At 42.3% G+C, this 22,189-nt stretch overlaps 1 protein-coding gene across 2 annotated transcripts in view; it reads right to left on the bottom strand.

The window, feature by feature from the left end:
* Window positions 1–22,189, bottom strand: part of SPTLC3 (serine palmitoyltransferase long chain base subunit 3) — a 287,967-nt gene that overhangs the window by 187,029 nt on the left and 78,749 nt on the right. For both annotated transcript variants that reach the window (XM_052675638.1, XM_052675652.1), the window contains exons 4-6: window positions 11,734–11,830; window positions 10,905–10,984; window positions 10,555–10,624 (exon numbers count right to left, since the gene is read on the bottom strand). The gene's annotated coding sequence lies outside the window, so the exon portion shown is untranslated. The remainder of the gene's footprint in view (window positions 1–10,554; window positions 10,625–10,904; window positions 10,985–11,733; window positions 11,831–22,189) is intronic.

Below are 22,189 nucleotides of genomic sequence, written 5' to 3'. Positions count from 1 at the left end.
CAGACACTGCAGCAGGCACTGCTGTGCTGCGGGAAATCCTGCTCAGCACAGACTGCATGAGCATCCTGCAGCCAGGAGAGCAAGACACAAAACATCTCAATGGTCAGAGGGTGCAGGAGCTTCAGCAGAACCCTTGCACCCTACGATGGCCTTTCCCTGCTATGACCAGGCAGGCAGATTGCTTGCAAAAGACACTGCTGGAAATGTAAATCAAGGCACAGCAGTGGGCAGGGAGACGTATGAAGGGAATGGGAGATTTCTAATCAGGTTTAGAAGACAGCTCAGGTAGGCAGCTAATTAGGGGCCCAGGGAAATGGCTTCCCAAGCTGCATGCAGCAAGCAGCTTGAGGAGAAAGGAGCTGCAGGTTTCCTGCATGAACAAGCTGACAGTTAGATTGAGCACAGTATTGATGGTAAGTGCATTTTATCACCAAATTATTGTATGCATATATATAAATACATATAAAATGTATTTATACAGCTGAGAAAAAAGAAAACCAACGTTTCTGTCAAGCTTCCTGTGACTTTTTCACTTCTCTAGGAAAAAATTACTTCCAGTACCTGAGGAAAGACAGCACAGGTTGGAATGCTTTTGTTTAAATAAATGTCAGTTAGACAAGGTAACACTATGTCCTATGTTTCACTCAGTGAAGAAGAAATTAAATACTGAAAACTGTTTTGTAAAGGTGTTGGTCAGGATTATATATTTTTTTCCCCACTTTTTCTTGGATATGCAGGAAAATGATTCTTCCAGTACTTCATTTTTTAAAAAAGGCATTTTTTCGGTGTAAAATTCGATAGAATCATTATTAAATCATTGCAGTGTCCTTCATTATTAAATTTCTGCTCTGCAGAGAGCAGCAGAAACACTTTAGGCACTGGGAGCTTCTGCTGTCTTTACCTTTCAGTTCTTTAGTTCAAAAAGCAAGGCCAGCCCCCAAAGGGGAAAATATTGTAAAGTAAAAAAGAGGTTCTCTGGGTACAGGAGACAACAGCTGGACCATCCAGTCAGTGTGGCCCATGCATGCTCCTAAGGACTGTAGGGACTTCAAGGATTAAGAGGGCAGAGAGCTCACTTCTTTTGACAAGAAAACAATTTTTTGAAGGTTGTAATAGAGTAAAATTTAGCATAGAGACAGAAAGAACAAAGTTGGAAGGAAGCCATAAAGAATTTCACAGGTGAACTCCATCTTGAAGGTTTACTGTAGATGTTATTTCTGGAATAAGATGAAGCTTATTGCAGCACTTTAGCAAGTCTTCATTCTCCTTGTTATCATCAAAATATACTTCAGTGCATTTTATTTTCATATGTTTTGATGGGATTAGCAGTATAAATTCTTCAAAAGCTTCTTTTTTTTTTTTTTTTTTTTTTTTTTTTTTTGTATTTTTAATAAAATAACATTCCCATTAATCTCAAAACATGATCTTCTCTCTTTTGTAGGACAATAGCAATTTTAGCTTCAGTCAGAGAGGAACTGGGCCGATGGTGAAGACAGTGTGTAGGTGTATCATGGACATACAGTTACAGGCAGCAGAAAGATAAAACTCACTGCTGCAACTGCCAGGGGACTTGGGGAAACTTGGGCTGATCCTACAACCTAAGTTGGGGGCCAGCTAAAAATGCAAGAAGAGTGACATAGAGAACTTACATTTGGAAAGCTGACTGTATTAGATAGGTATCTATGTCAGTTTTGTGTATTTAGATGATGCAAATACCCATCTGAGAGTGAACCTGGTCCCTGGTGGAACACAGTTAAGGTAAACGCATTTATTTGACCATGAATAAGCTATTTGGAGGCATCTCCACTGCTAATGGACATAGTACTTCATGCAGAGAATTGTTTCACCAACGTCATGGGGAAAAAAAAAAAAAAAAAAAGCTGCTTTTTTGAAGGGCGAGCTGGCGGCCACTAGGTGGGATAGCAGCCTTGTGGGCTGTGGCTGGGAGATCCCACATCACAGCCCACACAGCCTTTGGCCAGCATTGCTTCAAGGGGATTGTCAAGTAAAACACCACACTAGCTATTAAACCTGCTCAGCCTTGGTGATGAAGCAGAATTAGGAAACTACAAAATCTTTGTAAATATTCCTAAATGCTCTCTATAATTGCTCTGCTCTCCTTCAAGTGGCTTTATAACTTGACTATTGCAGTTCCGTACCTGAGCTTGTCACATTTGCCAATATCCTGGTATCAACTGTAACACTCTAAGAAGTAAATGGGAAAAAAATACTGAAGTCAAAGGGTCTAACTTAATTTTCAACAGAAGTAATTTGACCTGTAGATTTCTGTGCTACATTTTATCATGTAAAAAGCTTAAGAGGCTTAAGGTCATTACCTCTCTTCCTGTTACTAGTTATCTGGGAGAAGAGTCTGACTCCCATTTCACTGTAACCTTCTTTCAGGTAGTTCAAGGTCCTCAAGATGTTTCTTGTTTCAGGAAATCTAACTGCAAGTGTGGCTGAGAAGAGACTTGTCTCAGAGGAAAACTGCTTTTGGTGTGAGACCTCAGCACTCAATTTTGGCATCATGCTTCCACTGCAAGGGCATCTGTTCTTCTGTGGGCACTGAAAGAGATGTCAGTCACACAGCTAAAGGATGGAGAAGACCTATGGGGATGAGAGTCCTCTAGAGTGACATGGTTTCATGCTGTTTCTTTAATTTTTTGTCTGGCAAGTGAAACGTATTTCACCAGAAGGTGGGAAAGGACTTGGAACAAAATTGATCTTGGCTGAGCAAACATTTGACGACGTTCTGTGGGAAACAACCATCTGTCTTGGGAGATATCAAATCCAGGAGATATTGATGGCACTAAAAATATCAGCCTTAGTCCACAGTCCCAAGGCATTTAGTTTTCAGGCAAGGAGAGCCTCAGTTCTTCAGCAGAATACCTTTCTATTTATTTTTTTGGAGTGTTGACTTGCCAGGTGTGCAGTGAAAGGCTTTTGTTTGTTCAAGAAGCAGCCGTGCATGTTTTGGCACCTGGGCTGAGTGGAAAGCATAAAGGAGCTGAAGCAAGATAATTAATATGGATTAAATGAAAAAAGGACTTTGTGTTCTGCTTCACAAGTACAGATCATATACAGGAATGGATGTCTTTATCTCAGAAGAGCTTCCTGGAACAGTTTGGCAGGCTGGTTTCTTCTGAGGTACATGAGAAGAGATGGGAAATAAAAGGAAAACAAACAAACAATAAAAAGGAATCTTACAAGGAAAGTTTAAAATGCAACATGAATTCAAAGCAGATCTTTATGCCTCACTGACAAAGAGGTTAACATTTTTATGGAAGCAAGAAATATCCCCCATCCCACAAATCATTAAGATCTACATCATTTCATCTTCCCTGTGTAGATAAAATCAAGAACACTGAATGTTTTTCCAGGGAGATGGGAAGATGGTGCAGTCTAAATTCACTGCTTGATGTTCTGTACAAAAGTTGGCAGATCTGCTTTCATACCTATCAATTGTCAGTTTCCTGCTATCCATATAGGTGCTCTTTCATGGGCTTGAGAAATAAGTAAAAAATATTTATTTTTCCACCACATTTCTTGCTACTCTCCTTCAGAAAAGGCAGCCTCTTGGCCATCAAAGGGATATCAGTGACCAGGCAAAAGCCTTGACCTGTTGTCCCATACCTGTTCCATGCTTTATCACTCTTTCCATCTGCAGCTAGCACAAATTCCATGCCAGAGCTATGCTAAGATCCACATCTTCCCGAGAAGAGCTTCAGCTTCAGTAAGAACAAGATATATAATTCCTTGGGAACAATTTGTAGTTGTCTCTTTTGAGCCCTGTCCCATCACTCTTCCACTTGCTGTCACGATCATTACAGCCCTGCTGTTTTCCCCTTTTTTTTAATATTTGTTTGAGCCTGGTTTATGGCTGTTGCCCAGGAGAGCCAGTAATGAGAGCCATGTACTCGTGCTGAGAGTAAGCAAAAACGATGCCTCCTGGGGCTGCCCTCTAAGAAATCCCAGAGCTGGATGCAACTTCTGTGTTTGGATTCTGCTAAAGGTAACTTTTTTTTCCATTGCCAATGTGAAAATCACATAGGAGCCCATACTGCTTACCTTACAGAAGCCAGTGTCCCTGCATTTTGATCAGGGACATGAAAAGGCTTCCCAGAGAGTAACCTTTTGGCATGGCAAAGATTTCTAATAAGAGCTGGCTTGGCAAATAAATAAATAAAAGAAATTGCTATTAACGCATGTTGAAGTTTTCTGGCTAAGCCTTCCTTAAAAGCTGACTCAGATGATATGCAAGAGTAAGAAATAATATTGAAAACAATCAGATACTGAAATTATGGAGGAAAGAGTTGTAATGACTTCTTTGTTGAGGCATACTCACATGGAAAAAGACAAGGGGGTGTCCTAGCAGCACAGGACAAGCTTTACAGAAAAGAAGAATCCCCCCGTTCTAGATTAGCTGAGGAAGAAAATGTAAATGAAAACAAGGGTTCCATAGTCCTGGAAAAGTAAGTACTACCTATGCATGGTAGGGCAGGGAGTAGTGGTTTATTGGGCAACCAGAGCAGACCAGAGCATTTTGGGGAGCCAGAGAAATAATGAATTAGAGATTAAAAAGATGTCAATATACCTGAAAGAGAAGGGCAATCAGGAGAAGGGATTTCTCCTTTCACATACAGTGAGAACAAGCCAAGATAGAAAGCTGATAGGATGCAAACCTCTGTAATGATTTTTAATTATTTTTTTTTTAAGTTGGGTTTGTTTGCATGACAGCTCTGAAATAGGATAAGAACAGAGAAGGGCAATGCTGCATAATGTGAACAAGAAAAGGGAACTGTTCAGCTTTTTAATTTAAATGCATGAAAATCCCTGTGAGGTCTGTGCATTTGTGTGGGGGAGGGAAAGAATTAAAAAAAAAAGAAAAAAAGATGTGTTGAAGTAAATGACTCTGGTGAAACAACGAACTAAATCTGAAGGTTCACAAGCACTGCTTGTGAAATTATGAACTGTACTAATGACCCCAGCCCATGTTTCAAAAAGCCGAGTGGAGCAATGTCTCAATAAATATGCCAGGGAAACAGAATTTAACACCAAAAAGCCCTCTGTAGTCCTTCAGAAACATACCTCTGTGGTCACAGGGATCTGGCTGTCAGGAGAGGATGGATTAATGCTACTAATGTGCCTTGGTTCTGCTCACCCACTGGGAGCTCTTCAATGCGATGAGGTTGGTGTCCACAAGGTTGACATGACACTGCCCCATAGAATCATTGCACAGATCCTTTTGAACCTCCCTGCTTTGCTTCACCCTTCTCTTTCCCTGACACCAGCCTGCTCAGCAAGGGAAGAGTGCAGCCCTGTGACTCAGCCTCACTGGGATAGAGGAGTGAAAAAGCCAGTGGATTCAGGCAGGATGTAACCCTGGAGGGGACAGGCACCCCAGAGCAAAGGGACTCACAGATTTGGTGGCGGGAGCAAAGAATCCATGCTTTGCTTCTTGCTCATTCTTGGCACAAAATCTCCATTCATCACATGTTGCCAGGGATGGCTGCCACCAGCATTCTGGCTGCCTTCCTCCATGTATCATCAGGCAGGGGTCAGCTGTGTGCTAGAATGACCTTCAAGAGTGAGGAACAGGAAGAAAACACTTGAGAGGCACTGAACTGCTCAAGTCTGGAAGATGTAGGTGAGACCTTACCCACAGAATGTCTTGCTGGCTTTATGCCATCTTTCCCAGATACCCAAACCCAACCTGTGTCCCTTTTAGCATCTGAGGGAAAACCATATCTTGTTTATTAGAGGCTGGCCTGGAACCTAAGGAAATAAAAATTGGGCCACGATGAGTAAGAACCAATGACAGATCAAACCTCTTACTCTCCACAACTCAAACCCAGACGAGGCCAATTAATGAAAAAGCTGCATATGGTCACAAATAATACATATATTTCAGTTGTCCTGTACTAGCCAAAAGGATTTCTGCCACACCATCAAGTATCTGTGCACTCTGTATTCAATAATGATTTATTTATGTATGGCTATAGTGTACCCTGAAACACATAGCTTGCTAATTAACTCATAGCCACCTGGAACGGTAATAAGCAAAACAATCTGGAACAAATCTATAAGACTGATCATGCAATGTACATGCTTGAAAATAGTCATCCTCAGTGATTTTAACCCATATAAGGGGAAAACATGCATTTCAAGTTAAATGCGGGGGCTATCCAGTGCTAATTACAGGACTGAAAATTAGGTTCTGGATTTACAGGGTGGGCTTCATTTCCAGTGGCCTTCAAATGTGCTCAGCAGCAGTATGAGCATCATGGAATCCTTAAGGTTGAAAAAGACCACTAAGATCATCTAGTCCAACTGTCCAAGTACCACCAATATTGCCCACTAACCATGTCCCTCAGTGCTACATCTCTGTGGTTCTTAACACCTCCAGGGACAGTGACTCCACCACCTCCCTGGGCAGCCTGTTCCAATGCTTCACAGTTCCTTCTGAGAAGAAGTTCTTTCCAATATCCAACCTGACCCCCTCACACCCTCCAGCACAACTTGAGGCCATTCTCTTTCATCCTATCACTTGTTACCTGAGAGAAGAGGCCCACACCCACCTCATCACAATCTCTTTTCATGCAGCTGTAGAGAGCAATGTTGTAGAGAGGACATTCCCTTCAGTATTGAAGGACTGTAGTGAGAGCAAGATCTGGAAGTCTTTTTATCTACAGAAGCATTGCTGTCCAGTGCTGCCCCTCAAAAGATAGTTACTCTGCCAAAGTTACTCTGGACTGGAAGCATTGTGATGGAGAACTACAGATCTGCAAGACCCCTTAAATTTAGGTGAAAGACTTCATAGTCTGTGTGCATGTGCAAGAAGGCAGCTAAGTTGATACAAAGCTTTTTGACACTTCAGCTGCTTGGTTTGAGGCTTCTGGTATTTTAACACTTACTATTTTACCGTCACAAAGACATACAATGACTGGGCACTGCTGATGCAACTCCACACACTGCTTTTGCTGCTGGTCAGTAAATTTAGTCCTGCTGGAAACATGGAGGTGGGCTATGGAGGCTGAACTGTTTCCTATTGGTGTTTAAGTTCCTTTGTGCCCACTGAACAGCTTCGCCTAAAATCAGTGACAACCTGCCCGCTCCCATGCCTAATCGTCACAAATGTGTGAAAACAGAACCCAGCATAGCTAGTAATTATCCCTTCATTATGCCAATATGCTTCTGAAAGCATAATCATGATCAAAAGACACGTGATTCTCCTCTTACTGCTTTCTGTTTGCAAGTTTCAACTTTTCTTTTTTCCTGCTAATAAGGATTTTTTAATTTGAAAAATCAACAACAGCTTTTGAAGCCTGTGCCTGTCCTCATGGTAATGACAAATTTCCCCTGACCTGAGGACTCAGATTCCGCAGGAGTGAATAGTAGCTGAAATAACAGGTATGTGGAAATGCTGCAGAAAAGGGCACATGAGAAGCATCTAAAGCTCCAGGGGACTCTTATGGATAATTTGGTGTCCATTGCAGGTGGTTCAGTTTGTACTTCAGCAAGGATAAGTTTTGACCAAGATTAGTTAACTGACAATTTCCTTTCTTGTTTACAGCACATTCAAAGAAGTTCTGTGATGCACACCTGAGCACACCGAAGGGGCAGCAGGAGTCAACTCAATGCAATAAGCTCAAGTTCAAGCTCAGTGTGAGTCCTTCACCTGGAAATTGTAGACCTTCCCTGGAAATACCTAACTGGTCTCCGAGTTGGAAGACAGAAAACAAGAGGGCACCTTTCTTGCTTTCTACAGAAGAGGCTGCCACAAGCAGCTCCTGATCCATGCATCCATCCAGTGTAAACTAATGCCTTCTTGTTAATCTTATGCTAAGACTGATCTCAAATTTTGCCCATGCCTATATAGCCTTTATTTTCATTCCTTTCATTCCTGTCTCTCCTCTCTGTTTGTAAAGATTAAATGCCCTTGGCAGTCTCCTCCTATTACTAACTATCCAGAAGTATTCATGTTCTTCCTCATAACCATACTTACAGTCTTCTGTCCCATCAGTTGCAGATAACCAGTCACTACAGCACTGATCAGAGGACTGGAGCACCTCTCCTATGAAAAAAGGCTGAGGGAGTTGGTCTTGTACAGCCTGGAGAAGAGAATGCTCTGGGATGACCTCATTACAGCCTGCCGGTACTTGAGAGGGAGTTTAGAAGCAGGAACGAGACCGACTTTTACGTGGTCTGATAGCTATGGGACAAGGAGGACTGGCTTTAAACTAAAAGAGGGGAGATTTAAGTAACATGTTAGGCGGAAATTCTTTATTCAGAGGTTGGTGAGGCCCTGGCACTGCTGCCCAGGGCTGTGGTGCCCCATCCATAGAGGCACTCAGTGCCAGGTTGGATGGGTCCTGGGCAACCTGAGCTGGTGGGGAGCAGCCTTGCTCACAGCTGGGGATTGGGGCTGGGTGGGCTTTTAGGTTCCTTCCAACCTGTGACAGTCTGTGATTCTACAATTTTTGAGAAATAAATAACATTTTAAATGTTAGTAAAACTGTGATGATCCTGAGAAGATATTTGTTCAGCATGCCAAACAGAGAATTTAGGAAGCTGAAATTTCCCAGTTTAGGAAGAGGGAAACTTTTACATAACATAATGTCATTTTGGCAGAACTGATTAGAACATACCTGCACTAGTTATTGTACGACTACTGTGTGTATTGGCACCAGTATCTGAGACCTTGAAAAGGACAAAGGACACTTGTAATGTATGTCCAGCTTACTACATAAGGCAGCACTGGATTTAGGAATGGGTAATTTGTGCACTGTGCTATTCTACAAGGTAGCAACACCAGTGGCTGACTGTCACCTTCAAGGGAAAAAGCTATGGCTCCTGTACAAAGATACTGCTGCTAGAGGTGAAAGCATCCATTTACCAGCGGTGGAGGACCAATCACTCCAGTGCAGAGCAATGATCAATGGCCACAGTAGCTTAACATTGACCCCATGAAAGCTCCTCACTCCTCTGGCAAGTGGATTTGACTTTCAAGGACAATTAAACTGTTTGTGCCTCCACTCAGTCTGTTTGGTGCTGTTAAATTCCAGTGTAAAATGAGTCTCATTTGAAAGAGTGGCAATGGTAACAGATAGCTTTTTGTAATTACATCCTCTTATCTCCTTTGATAAGTTAACAGAGAGCAACCACAATAGTTAGCAATGCAGATAGCGTGCAGCTACTGACATCTGAGTTAGCAGAAAGAGATGAGTTTACACATCAGAGCTTAAGTTTCAGGCTTCCAGAAAATTGAAGTGAGCCCCTTCCTGCAAAGAGACCAGCAGCCTCAGAGCACATCTGCCATCTCTCACTGGTAACACAGCCCGTCCTTCCCAGCTCGCCACACCATTCCAAGGTAGGACACATGCAGAGCGATCCTGCTCAGATCCTGCTTTCCTGCATCACGCTGCTGCAGTCTGTCAGCCAGAAAATCTCCCTTTGGGCAGCCACAGACCTCTGCAGCAATCCTGAATCCAAGCCCAGAGCTCTTGCACTGCAGCTCCTCTGGCACAGAAATCCTCGCCATGCTGAGACTAATCTGAAGGAATTATCGACAAACCGAACGCCCCCCTCCACACACATTTCCAAACCTCTCCAGGTACCACTTTGTGTATTTCTTCCATTTTGCCTTTTCTCACTGAAATGCAGAAGAATGCATCTTTTTTACAAAAAAAAAATCAAAAATCAAATCAGATTACAAATAAATAAATAAAAGCAAACCACTCCCTTAGGGAGAAGCCATACCCAAACTAGGTAACCCACTGTATATGCATTTCCCCCAGAGGGAGCAAGCAAAAGCAAACAAAACGTGGCAGATGTTAGTCCTGGTGCTTGGTGTGCTGCTGGAAGGTGCACACATCCCATAGCAATGAGAGCAGAAGCCTACAGCACTGCAGCCAAACACCTCCAGATGAGCTCTTCACAGTGCACTGTTTTGAAATACTTCAGAATGATGTAGCACACAAATTATTTAAGCAAGACTGGATTTTCCTAAGCAAGACGGCATGATAAAACTTGATGATACACGGCTGAAATTGCACTACCTGAAAAGACAATACCTCATCTGAAACACTGATGAGTATCAAAATCATTTGCTTTTTTTTTCCCCCATCACAATATGGAGAAGATAAAGTACATTAAAGCAAAGTATCTTTAGAATGAAGTATAAGCCATCTTGCAAATTCAGAGCTTTGGAAATATGAGTTGTCTTCATTTTTCAATCTTTGTGAGCTAACTAAATAACTACCTGAGCTTGTTTTTAAACAGCAGTGACAGCATTGTGGTTAAATGCTCGGATGTCATTAAAAATATCCTAAGTGACTAAAAAGGAAAAACGAAACCCAGCTCACTGTTTTTGTGTGTTGCATTATATCACCGTTTCATTTTAGGACGTCGGATTTGACAGCATCTACCTCACTAAGCAGTAGCTCAAACACACAAAGATGTGATAAAAACACAAAAATGTCATGCTTGTGAGCTTCAAAGCAGTACAAGGCTCAACTAATTTAACACCTTTTTACTCTTAAGGGAACTGCTCACCCACTGATTCATCTTCTGTTCACTCAGGATTGTCCTGTCACAACTGACTGGAACACCAGTGTGTTTCTGTCTGCATAGTAAAAGAGAAATGAAAAAAAAAATAAAAACAATTACAGATATAATAACAAGCTTTGTGGCCTCTGCTGAAGGCTGTCGAGCTCCCTGTGCTCTTTTCAGGAGAGCTCATTAAGCATGCATCACACCAGAACCAGAGCAATAGATGCCTGCACAAAAACAGTTCTACAACAGTGTGGGGCATTTAAACAAGAGGAAAGATTCACTGCCAAGGAGAGCAGTAATGAAGGCAGCTCTCAGTTGGTGGTAGTGTTTATGGCTGATTGCTATCTCACCTGGGACTGTTCTGTCCCCAAGTTGAGGAGCAGCACTCAGGGAGGTGGGCAGTGGTCCCTGGTGCCTTTTGCTCAGTACCCTGTGAGAGAAATAGAAAAATGCCAACTCAGGAAACACAGTGACTTATCTGTCCCATGGGATATGTCCTGTAAGGCCACTAGGACAGCAGGGGACATTTATTTTACAGGAGTGTCTAGAGGGCTGGCGGAGAACTTTTCTTGCAGCATGTCCCATTATTGGGAAACACTGACAAGATGTGGGGAAAATGTTCCGTAAGGAGAAAGCTTGTATAAACCCAAATCCCCTCGGCAGCAACCTATCCACCATTGTGTGGTGATCAATGAGATCTTCAGCAATTAACATTTGCTCGTTTAAGTATCTTCTCCCCTGGGAGCCTTTAGGTTTCGTGTGTGTGCAGAAAGACAAGAAAACTTACCCTTTTAAAATCTACCCTTTTACTTCATTTCTTTTACTGAAGAAAATGTGGCTCCTCTTCAAGTCATAAACATCAGATATTCTGGACATCAGCAATCATGCATCCTGCTGCAGCATTCAGATTCCTGCTTTGTGGTGAACTCAGGATGTAAGGGACCCAGGTATTGTATAATTTTATGTGAGCTCAGTGGGTGCATGATTTCACACACACACACACACACAGAACAGAGATAAGCAGCCGAAATTAGAGGAGGCTGCATTTCCCATGGGTAAATATTACTTCTACAGAGAAGTTGATAAAACAAATTTTCCTTTTAAGCAAATGCATTTTCACAAAACCCTTGCAAAAAACAAACAAACAAACAAACAAACAAACAAACAACACAAACATACCTGACACAATATCTGAGTCTTCCTTCTTCGCTTTCTTTTTCCTTCTTTTTCTCTTTGGGATTTCTTTCTTTCTATTTCTGTTCTTTTGTTGTCACACCTGTAAGAATATTTGTGTTGTTCTCTTCCATGTATTTTGGGTATTGTACAGCAAATTAACACACAAGCAGGAGACTCAAGGCTGTTGTTTCCCCCTGTCTGAGGGGAATAGGTGCATATATCCCGCATTCAGCAGGAATGGCTCCTTAGCATAAGAGAGATATTAAAATCAGCTTTTTATACCGGTGCTCCACTTTTGATACCAAAAATACCTTATCAATAAGCTGGCACAATAAGGATAGGTATGTCTGCAGGTTTGTGAAAATACACCCATCAGCCCCACAGACTGAGCAGCACAGTAAGCAGGACAAATACATCAGGAGCAAAATAGCGAAAAAAGCACTTTTCCCCCTTCTACTCATGCTGCCTTCCCAAATACTAGGAGAGGGGAAATGCATGGCAGAGACCACATCACACCCAACGTCACATGCCATCATCACCTTTTGGATGTGCCAGCAGATAATTCAGATAAAGACCAACAGGCACAAGGACAGGCAGAAACACTGTCAGCCCCAGCTCTGAGAATGATGGGTTGTTACTAGCATTTCCTAGGAGGCTGCAGATGTGAACTCCCTTTTTCTTTTCAGCTTTCACCTCTCAATCCACAACCTTCAGAAAGTGGAGTTTAAGTCTCTTTTAAGTTGATGTGCTACAAAGGAACTGAAGGAAAGCCTCAGGGGGAAGATATTGGCTTTAGCTATTTGATCCAGCTTTTCACATTTTTATTCTATGCCCAGTTCTGAAAAAAAGAAATCCCTTTATCCTATGATTCCTTATCCTATGATTCCTATGAACCTAATCAAAACTAGGTTATTTTATCCAAATAGCCAAGGCATGTTGCTTAAGTCCTGCAGTGATTTTAGCCCCTGGAGAGTTAGACCTAAAAGACTGTTCCAGGAGGACTAGTCAGAAAGGAGAGCAATTTTTGCTGCTGCTGTCACAAAGCCCTACCTTTGTCACAAAATTTTACTCTTCCCATCGAGAAGTGCAGCAGCGTGGGGAGGGACCATGGGAACACAGGCAGCTCTGCCCTGAGCTGTAACTAGTGCTCTGCATTTTGCTTGCACAGGGAAAGCAACACAGCTGCAACATAGATGGACACTATTTCCCACACCTCACATCAAGAAAGTCTTAACCATTTCGAGGTTTTGTCACCTCTGATGAGCAGTTATCACCAAAGGTAGGGAAGAGGAGAGGGAGGGATACCAGCAAGAGAAATAGCATTAGAGATGGAAGGAGATTGCACAAAACAACACAGGGAGCTCAAGCACGAGCCAACATCCACTTAGTATCTCAATTTTCCTGGAGACCTGCAGGAGTATGGAGGTGTGGGGATCTCCTGTTTTCCAGATTCCCTTTAAAATACAGCCTAATGGTTGAGCAGAAAGAACCAGAACGCCTTGTGCCTCTTCCAGGCATCATTATCACACAGAGAAAATTATTAAATCAAAAGCTACAAATTGTTTGGGTTATCTTTATTTATTTATTTTACAGGTGTTAATGCCAGAGCAAAGTACTGCAGTCAGGGAAGCTGAATTTGGAATACAAATGAAAAGAACTTTCTGTAGCCATCCTACAATAATAAGCTGTGGAGTACTGTGGCTCCCAAAATAATGTAGATGAAACTCAGCTATCATTAACCAGTTGGATCCTCAGCAGCAGAGAGAGAAAAAGTGGATTTCAAAATAGTTTTGACTACAACATGAAGTTATGCCCTTCAGTCTGAAATTCATTTGGAAGATTTGCTGAGCAAATGAAATGCTGTGCCTGCATTTTCTCTCTGCATTCTGAACTCACTTTCCTCCCCCATAAACATTTCCTTGCATGCTGCTCCATCTTATTCTTTGCAAAAGAAACCCCAAACCTGTAGACTGCATGAATGTTATCCAGCCTCCTCTGACCCATCACAAACTCTGAAGCAATTCTTAACCTAATTTCTGCAATCACACACAGCTGTAACATTGAATATAGCTAGACCGGTTCTGCCAGCACAAGGCCTGCTCAAGCCAACATATACATCTAAGAGCAAGTCCCACTCTAGATCACTGTTCTCCATCAATTCCAGAATAAGAATGGGCTGACAGCTCATCCTCAATCCTGCCTTCGCTCTTACAGCTGCCAGTATCTGTAAAATGAAATGTGTCACTGCCAACCCCCAGGGCGGCAAAGAAGGCTCTCCACTAAGCAGGGCTTACCTGCTTCCACTTTCCTCTGAATCCCCACATAAATCCTGCCCTGACCTTTGCTTTAATGTGTTGAGGGTAACTAACGTGCTAACACTGGCAAGTTGCCTAACTCCTTCTGAATACTGCCTTACACTGTCTTATCTTTATGTGCTGATAACAAATGAAGCAGAAATAATGACTTTTTTTTCCTTTTTGTAGCAGAGCATCCCAGAAGACCTTGCTGCCTATGCTGCCCAGGGAGATGCTGAGGCATTGCCATCCTCTGTTGCTGTTACTCACACTTTAGCAAAGGCAGGCAGGACCCTGAGGTTTTCTCTAAAACAGAGATGCAAAGATGAATTTACTGCTTCAAGAAACAGAACTGGTGGTGCAGAAAGCCACCAATTAGTGGATTATGATTTGCATTGGAGTTTTGCTGGCCAAGACTTTCATAAAGGCACTGAGACTCGGGATTCATTTTTTATTTTTGTTTTTGTTTTCATGATTTTGGTCTAAGAAGGTCATGCTGTTTGTATCCCATTCTTTCATGTGAAAGTTTATTTAAAGGAATTATCTTGTTTTTTGCATTGTAGCTGTCATTAGTCTGCGTAGCTGCTCCAAGCAGACAACACCTGGGTGAGGAAGGCGTGTTTTCTCAGAGCAAGTAAAGTACTCCAATATCTGATCATCAGCCACCCAAACAGCCAGGACAACACACTGGGAGGTTTTGGAGCGGGAACCTTTGTGACTTTTGCAACAGCAGCAGTATTTCCATGAAAGAAACAAAAAGAGATTGGTCACATGATGGTGGATCATCTGCCTCTTTCTAATTTCACTCTCCTTGAGAAGGAGACTAAATTGCTGGTTGCAAATTCTGCAGAGATCCCAGGCAAGCATCTGGCAGCTGTTCAGTCTGGATCACCCCAACCCTGAAACAGCCTGAATTCACTTTCTGAAGTTCAGTTGTTTTCAATAATGATATTAAAATCTTCCTCAAACACCAGGCTAAAAATATCTTTAAATGTCTGCACACCTGTATCCTTTTCTTTCTCAAGAAAATCTTGAATTTTTTTTTTTTAATGAAATAAAAGTGCATGAATAGACAAAAGAAAAGGAAAACAACAGCATAATGGATGAGGATTACAAGAGTCTCAGTTAATGAACTCACAGCATTCCTTATTTTTGATCTTATTATACCATAGAATCTTCCTGCCATAAAACACATTTCTGAAGTTCACCTTACATTCTGATGTGCATCTGCAGGAGGATTTTTCTATTGGAAAGGAAAATAAACTGCTGAACGAATATTGAATAATTACTCAGGAAAGTAACAGCTCTAGAGCAAGATCAAAACCTATAGTAGCTTTACCAGCCACATTCTCAGGTTTGTTCCATATAGGCGGCTCATAACAGCATGGCATGCATGAGAATATTGAGTCAGTTCTCTACTCTGTATTTGGGAGAGATTTCCTTTACCACACCTTACTTGGGCTGAAGAACTGAAGCAGTTATCCCGTCTGAGGTTCACGGGGCAGAATTAAATCAGAAGTAGCCTGGTTTCCCATCAAAAATTACAAAATGCCTGCTGTTCACACTATCAAATTTCTGAAGTCCTCATCCTCTAGGGCATTTCCAACAGTTTTCAGTGGGCCACTTCCCCCTCCCTCAATGTTGCTTCTATCCATGACTTTGGTGAGGGACAGAAAGAGCAAACATCAAAATATCTGCTTGTGAAGTGTGACGTGTGCATGCAGTGACATAGAAATTAGGAGGAAAACAAATAACACTGAGACTCAACCAATCAAATCTAGAGAAAGGCAGCTGCTAGTGGAGAGAAATTTTAAGCTGCCACGTTGAATTCACAGTTAGAGTAAAGGGAGCTGCTCTCAATTTCCAGCCAGGTAGTGGTGAAGAGACCCTCCTGCTTCTGTCATCTGCTGCTTCTTCCCATCAAACACAGGGCTACTGAAAAGGTCAAGAGACTCAACTCTCCACTGCTGCTGCTGCACTTACCATCTATCCCACAGCCTGAAGACACCAAAATCAAACGTGAACTTAAGAGTGTGCAGCTGGGAGAATGGGATCAAGTGAAGAGATTGGTGGGTGGTACATGAAAGAGAAGAAAGCCTGGGAAAAGATGAGAGACTTCCAGAAAGTCAGAGAATAGTCTAAGCTGACTAAAACAAATGGTGTTATCAGATTAGGGGACTGTTTTGTAGTATTCACGATCAAAACCAAGCAGAATTTCCTCCAGTATACTTTTAAATTAAAGCTTTTCTACTGTTGAGAAAATACCTGCAATTAACTTCATTGCCCTGTTTCTGGATGTCAGAAGTCACTATTGATTTGTCTTGTCAGAGGCTGTGCCTAACCATTACAATACACATCTTATTCCAGACTGACATGTAAGAACAAACTCTCCTGACCTCCATGACCTGGCAGATATATCCTCACCGAAGCTGCATGAAAACTTTTTAAATATCTTTCTACTATCTGCTCAGTTTCTCACTGCAGAATATATGAATCCTCACTATCTCAGAAACAGATCAGAAATGCAAAATTTAGACTTGTCATAATTCAGAAAGGGAGTAGGTGCCCACAGGCAAGACAGCATGCGCAGATCTGCAGAGAATGCAAAGCAACATACAGACATGCAGAGCTAGGGGTGACCGTGACTATAACCTGTAACCATACAGTTTCTCTCTGACACCCTCCTGCTTGTGCTTGCACAGCTGTTTATGCAAGGAACAGTGATCATTTTATGGGGGGAACACAGCTGTAAATATCCAGGGTACTCTAAATTGTATTTCCACAGCTAAGAGATATCCAGATTATCCAAACCCTGGTTGAACAGTGCAAGGAGCAAAAGGCTCCTAGCTAAAATTAAGATCATTAAGAACACAAAAAATGACAGAAGGCATCCAAAGCCTCACGTCCCTGTGCCTCTATCTCTACAGACACCCGCCCATGCTGGGTCTTTTCCATCAGCTAACCTGCAGCATCTAATATGGGAATAATAATATTGGGAAGCTCAGTGTGTAAGGCAGGAGTTTGATGCAGCAAGTATGATTCCCCCTTCTGCTGCTTGCTGCTTTTCCCCTCCAAAGGGGAATTTGAGATGGCATATGCCATGCTGCTTGGCTCTCAGATGAAGGGAAAAAGAGACAAATCACAGGCAAACTCAAAAAGCTGTTTGACCCTCCCTACAAATGTTCTGAGAATCCACAACTGGAGGACACATCAAATGGCTTACAATGATATCCTGGAGGGCTGAGTCCCACTCCCAGGCTGGCCCTGGTTCTACCTCATTGGATCCATTTCTTGCCTCAAACATCATGGAGAGAACCATGCCCTTGTATCCTCTGCACCATGCTGCACAGATACAGCTTACCAAAGGCTGACTTTTAACAGAATTTCATTCAGACTAATTAAAATGTCCTTATTTTCTCACTCTTCAGGCAAACTTATAATTTGCCATCCCTCTTTCCAGGTATGTTACTCTTTGAGCTTTACAGCTGCAAAGGCAAAACTTCCAAAATACTTCTCCTGCAAGTCTCCCTGACTTCAAATGCTGATTATATAACCCTGTCATGTGCTGAGGGACCCTTTAGATTATTTAAAGGTTGTCTGTCAGGTGTGAACCTTTCCATTGATTTACCATTCACTTCTCCTCTCATAGATGCATTAGGAGGCTGCAACCCATGGCTGGTGTTGAAGAATAACAATTCCATTTGTTTGTATCTGGCTTAGTGCTGCTCACTTCTGCAGCCCATATAATTCTCCTTACTGCAGTTTGTGTGACATTAATGACAAAATAAATAATTCAGCATGGTTTTCACCCAAATGTAGCCCTGTCAGAGACTAACATATGGTCTTTGCTAGCTTATTTAATGTAACAAGCCACTGAATGGCAGTTTTAAAGGCTGAAACTCTTATTTTAATGGAATTTATTGGCAAAGCTCTCCTGAGACTCAATGGTAACTAACAGGTACAATCTCCTGCTCCTGTTCCTGCCACCCTAGCTTCCCATTTAGCTGTTACATTTGTGCTCATCGCCCATCCAGCAGGTCTGTTCTCTCCTACCTTGCAAATGTAGCACAACAGGCTGGCTTTTTAGGAAGCTGCACTTAGCTCAAAGGGAAAGTGAACAGAATGGGAGAAGCTGAAGAGCATAGGGGATGTCTGCAACAGGTAATTATGAGAAAAGAGAACACTTCACTAACGAGCTCTGGCAGTGAGGCTTCATGAATGAAATCACTTCTGATCTGGGTCTCAGGGCAGTGTGGTAGGTGATGAATCCAAACTCTTCTGACATTTGAAGAGTACTGTTTGTCTACATATCTCTCTAACAAGATCACTATGGAAAAAACAAAACAACAACAACAAAAAAAGCACACACACGCACACACAAAAAAAAAAAAGACAAAAAGACTTCTTTTTTTCTTTTTGCAATAATGACAAAAATTCCATTAACTTTGCTGAGACCAGGATATGCTCCTCACTACAGACATCCCAGTCACTCTGCTTGTGTATTTGTTCTTCCTTTTTCACACACTTGATCCTACTTGCCCTGTGCTCATTATTGCTTTCCCTGAGCTGCCATGCCAAAATTGGTGTTGATGGCTGTATAATTTCTGCATAAAGGAACACTCCTATCAAGGAAAGCCTCATAGCTTACTGTGCTGCTTTCCCTTAGCCAGACAGGCATCATCTCAAAATGATCTGAGGGTTACATTTGGATCTAGCCCCTTATTTTCTCATGACTTTATATTCACCTCCTGGTCATTTTTCTTATTTTTTTTTTCCCCTCAGCACACCACTTAATCCATGGGTAAGAAACACATTCAAAAGTGGCAAATACCTCATGCTAAATTGTTTTCCCCTGCAGCAGGGTTAATTTGATATTCAGATTGACTTTCCCTTGCATCCTAGGTCTGCAAAGTGATTTTACTTTCTTTCAGCTTCAATTCACCTAAACTACTGTATCCGATTTTTGATTTCAAAGAATTGAACTGTGCCTAGACTGCTATCCAGGGTGTTTTTTCTCACAGAGTCTGTTTTTCCTATTGTGCAATTGCTGTTTGAGAAGATCACAGTGTTCATTAGGTAGCTGATAAATAAAACCTTACAAATTCTCACAGAGAAAAATCATTACGGATTGCAATTTCAAAATGCACAAATGGCCTATTGTCTTCAAAATAAATAATGAATAGGTGGTACATTTCAAAACATAACCTAAGAGAAATCGGTAATTGTTTCATGGAAGCTGGAAACTGTGGTTGGGGAAAGGGATGCATCTGGTCCCCAAAGCAGATGTGATTATAGCATGGAATCAAAGACATGTGTAAGGAATCCATTTGGGTTATTTGTTTCCACCCCTGGCCAAGAAGACGGTAATACCAGAGCCAGAAAGTTTCTCATGGTTCCTTCGTAGCCCACGTTTCCCTTGGGAACCCTTTGCCAACACCTCTCCAGCAACACTTTAATCTCTTTCTTGCTCGCCTTGTATGAAACTCAACTCCAAAAATAACAATGCATCTACCACCACATCATCTTTGCATGGGGCAAATACAGCTGGTTTGAAGTCCTAACTGGCTAAATATCAGTTGAAAAGCTATTAATTTATTAAGAAAAAGTGGAGTTTAACATGAAAAGCCTTACTTTTAAATTAAGCCTCCTGATCACTACACATGTTAGCCTTGACAATGGCACTGTCACAACTGGGAATGGGCACAGAATTTTTTCCCTGAAGTCCACAGCCTTGCTGCTCCCAGATCTCCCATCCATTTAAGTCCTCAAACACTGCATATTTTCTCCTCGTGCATCAGTTTCCCCTTGCCTGTCTGCTTTACGTCTAGGGAGGAGTGGAGGTGACTCTCTTGGGGTTCTTGTACCAGTTTGATAAGAAAGCTTAAGGTGAACCTGTGGTATACGAGCTTTGCTGCTTTGAGAAGGCTCTCTAAAACTGTCATGGGCACCAGCTGAACAATTTAACATACACAAGCCACTGCTTCTGTCCTGCTGCAGCTTTATATTGCTGCCAAACCACACGTCCTCACTCACCTGAGATGCCGTGCGTGGCTTTGGCAGCAGAGCAGAATATCAGCACAAGTAACACACTGATACCACCCCTGCAAGGAAAGCAAACAGCACAACCAGCCCTGCTCTGCATGCTACCAGAATATTTATAACCAGAGTGTTTTGCTCAGGGAGCTGTGGCCTAATTTAAGCTCCTGTTTCCTGCTTACTTTCCTCTCTCTGAACAGATGCCAGTTTTCCATCATTAATCTCCAGAGCCTTGCACTTCCATCTTCCTGAACTTGTATTTCTCCTTCCTGTAGATGCATCCTCTCCCCTCAGAGCAGAGAACCTGGGCACCATTACTGACAACATGCACAGCCTCACAGGATCAGGCTCATTACAATGAACAAATCGCTCCTAGCTCTCCATGCACACATTTGAACAAGACTGGTTAAAGTGCCTGCACAACCTGCAATAAGTTACCCAGCCCCAACTCAACCCCCCCATCTTGGTTTAAAAGTGGCTTCCTTCAGATTTATTCCTCGTTCCACTGTTGTTTTTGCTAGTTCAGAGGTCACCTCTGCTCAGCACAAGCTATTGCACTGCTCCTTTTACTCTCCCTGACTACAGTCTGTGAAGTTTTTGTGCTGGTGTGGATATCAAATGCAGGGGGATTTTAGAAAAATAAGCAACAGCAGTGAGAATATAAGTAAGAATTTTCAGCAAAACTGAATCAGATTTGAAGTGACATGCAAGCCTCAGCAGGAAGGGGCAGTTCAAACGCTCGTTTAACTCAATGCCACCCTTGCCTCAGTCATCCAAAGTAAGGGAGAGCCATACAGCCTGACTGCTCACAGCACCCTGCTCAGCTCAGGTAAAGGATGGCCCCTGAAATTGCCCTCACCTCTCTGATACAGCCTTTGACCACCTTCCCTTCAAGCTCCCTTGTGTCCTGTATTTGCTACAGTCTCAAGAAACAGCATTGCTGCTGGACCCTGAAGGATGAGGTAGTCATGCTTCTCTCAGCTTGTGATTCAAGAGGAGCACAGCTTACTTTTTCTGTACTAGAGTCAATGCCTGCCTTGTCTTCATCTACAACGCACATCAGACAACACAGTGAGTGACACAGCAGCCTTCACCAGCACAGGCATGTCATTGCTATCAGTGCTAATGGGAGATGCATTCATTTCTAAAGTGCTCTTCTGGAAGCATATTGCCCAGTCAAGCAGAGGTAGGTGAAATTATACAATAAAGGGCAGTGCTTTATACAGGAGAAAATGAGGGGCTAACTGAAACACTGACCATCACCAGCATCGAAATGGGAAAAAAATGGAAACGTTTTCAATTTGTTTTTCAAATTATATCTCAGAGTTGTAAGGCAAAGTAAAAGGGATTGAAAAGCCCTCAGTGATACTGACAACAGCAACAAACCAAACTTGAAATTATTTTTACTTTCACTAGCTAACAAATAATTCAATTGCTATCCAGCACTAAGGTGAGGGCAGAGAACCAGAACATGCCCTTCCACTGACACAGAGGAGATTTGGGTGGGTAATCCCATTAGCACAGTGGAAGTCCCTCCATATTATTATTTTTTGCATTAATGAGGAAATGGGGCATCAATAATGCACAGTGTTTGAGAACATCTCCTTGGTTCTACTTCTGGATGTCAGATAAGGAAATCTCTTATTTCCCATCTCAGCCAGAGCATGGATCATGCATTGCTAAATCTACACATACACTCCCAGCAAGGAAATTTAAGCCATTGCAAGAAAAAGACAAGAAACATTAATGCTAGACTCAGTATTCACAAGTTTGCATGTCATTAAAAGCTATTCATTAAATTACACAGTAAAGAATCATGGAATCATGGAATCGTTTGGGCTTACTCAGCCTGTCCTCATAAGGAAGGTGTTCCATTCCTTGTATTGTTTTTTTGATCCTCGTGGAGAAGGGAAGAGAAAGAGTTAACCACCTGGCTGTGAGTGGATGTGCTCTATGCATGCACTTGACTCAGTAACATCCTCTCCAAGCAATTGCGTGAAGGCTCCTGGTGTCACAGCTATTGTTTCATCTCCTTATCTGTGCTCCATTCTGCCTTGGGCTCTGCAGCTCTTCCCTTCTTTCCCCAAGAGGGCCCCCCCAGGATGCTTGCGCACACAGAGAGCACCATT

This window comes from Tympanuchus pallidicinctus, unplaced genomic scaffold (genome assembly GCF_026119805.1).
Source record: "Tympanuchus pallidicinctus isolate F22 unplaced genomic scaffold, pur_lepc_1.0 scaffold1, whole genome shotgun sequence".
NCBI lineage: Eukaryota > Metazoa > Chordata > Aves > Galliformes > Phasianidae > Tympanuchus > Tympanuchus pallidicinctus.
Note: the sequence above shows the minus strand (reverse complement) of the source record. Positions and strands in the feature narration are given on the sequence as shown.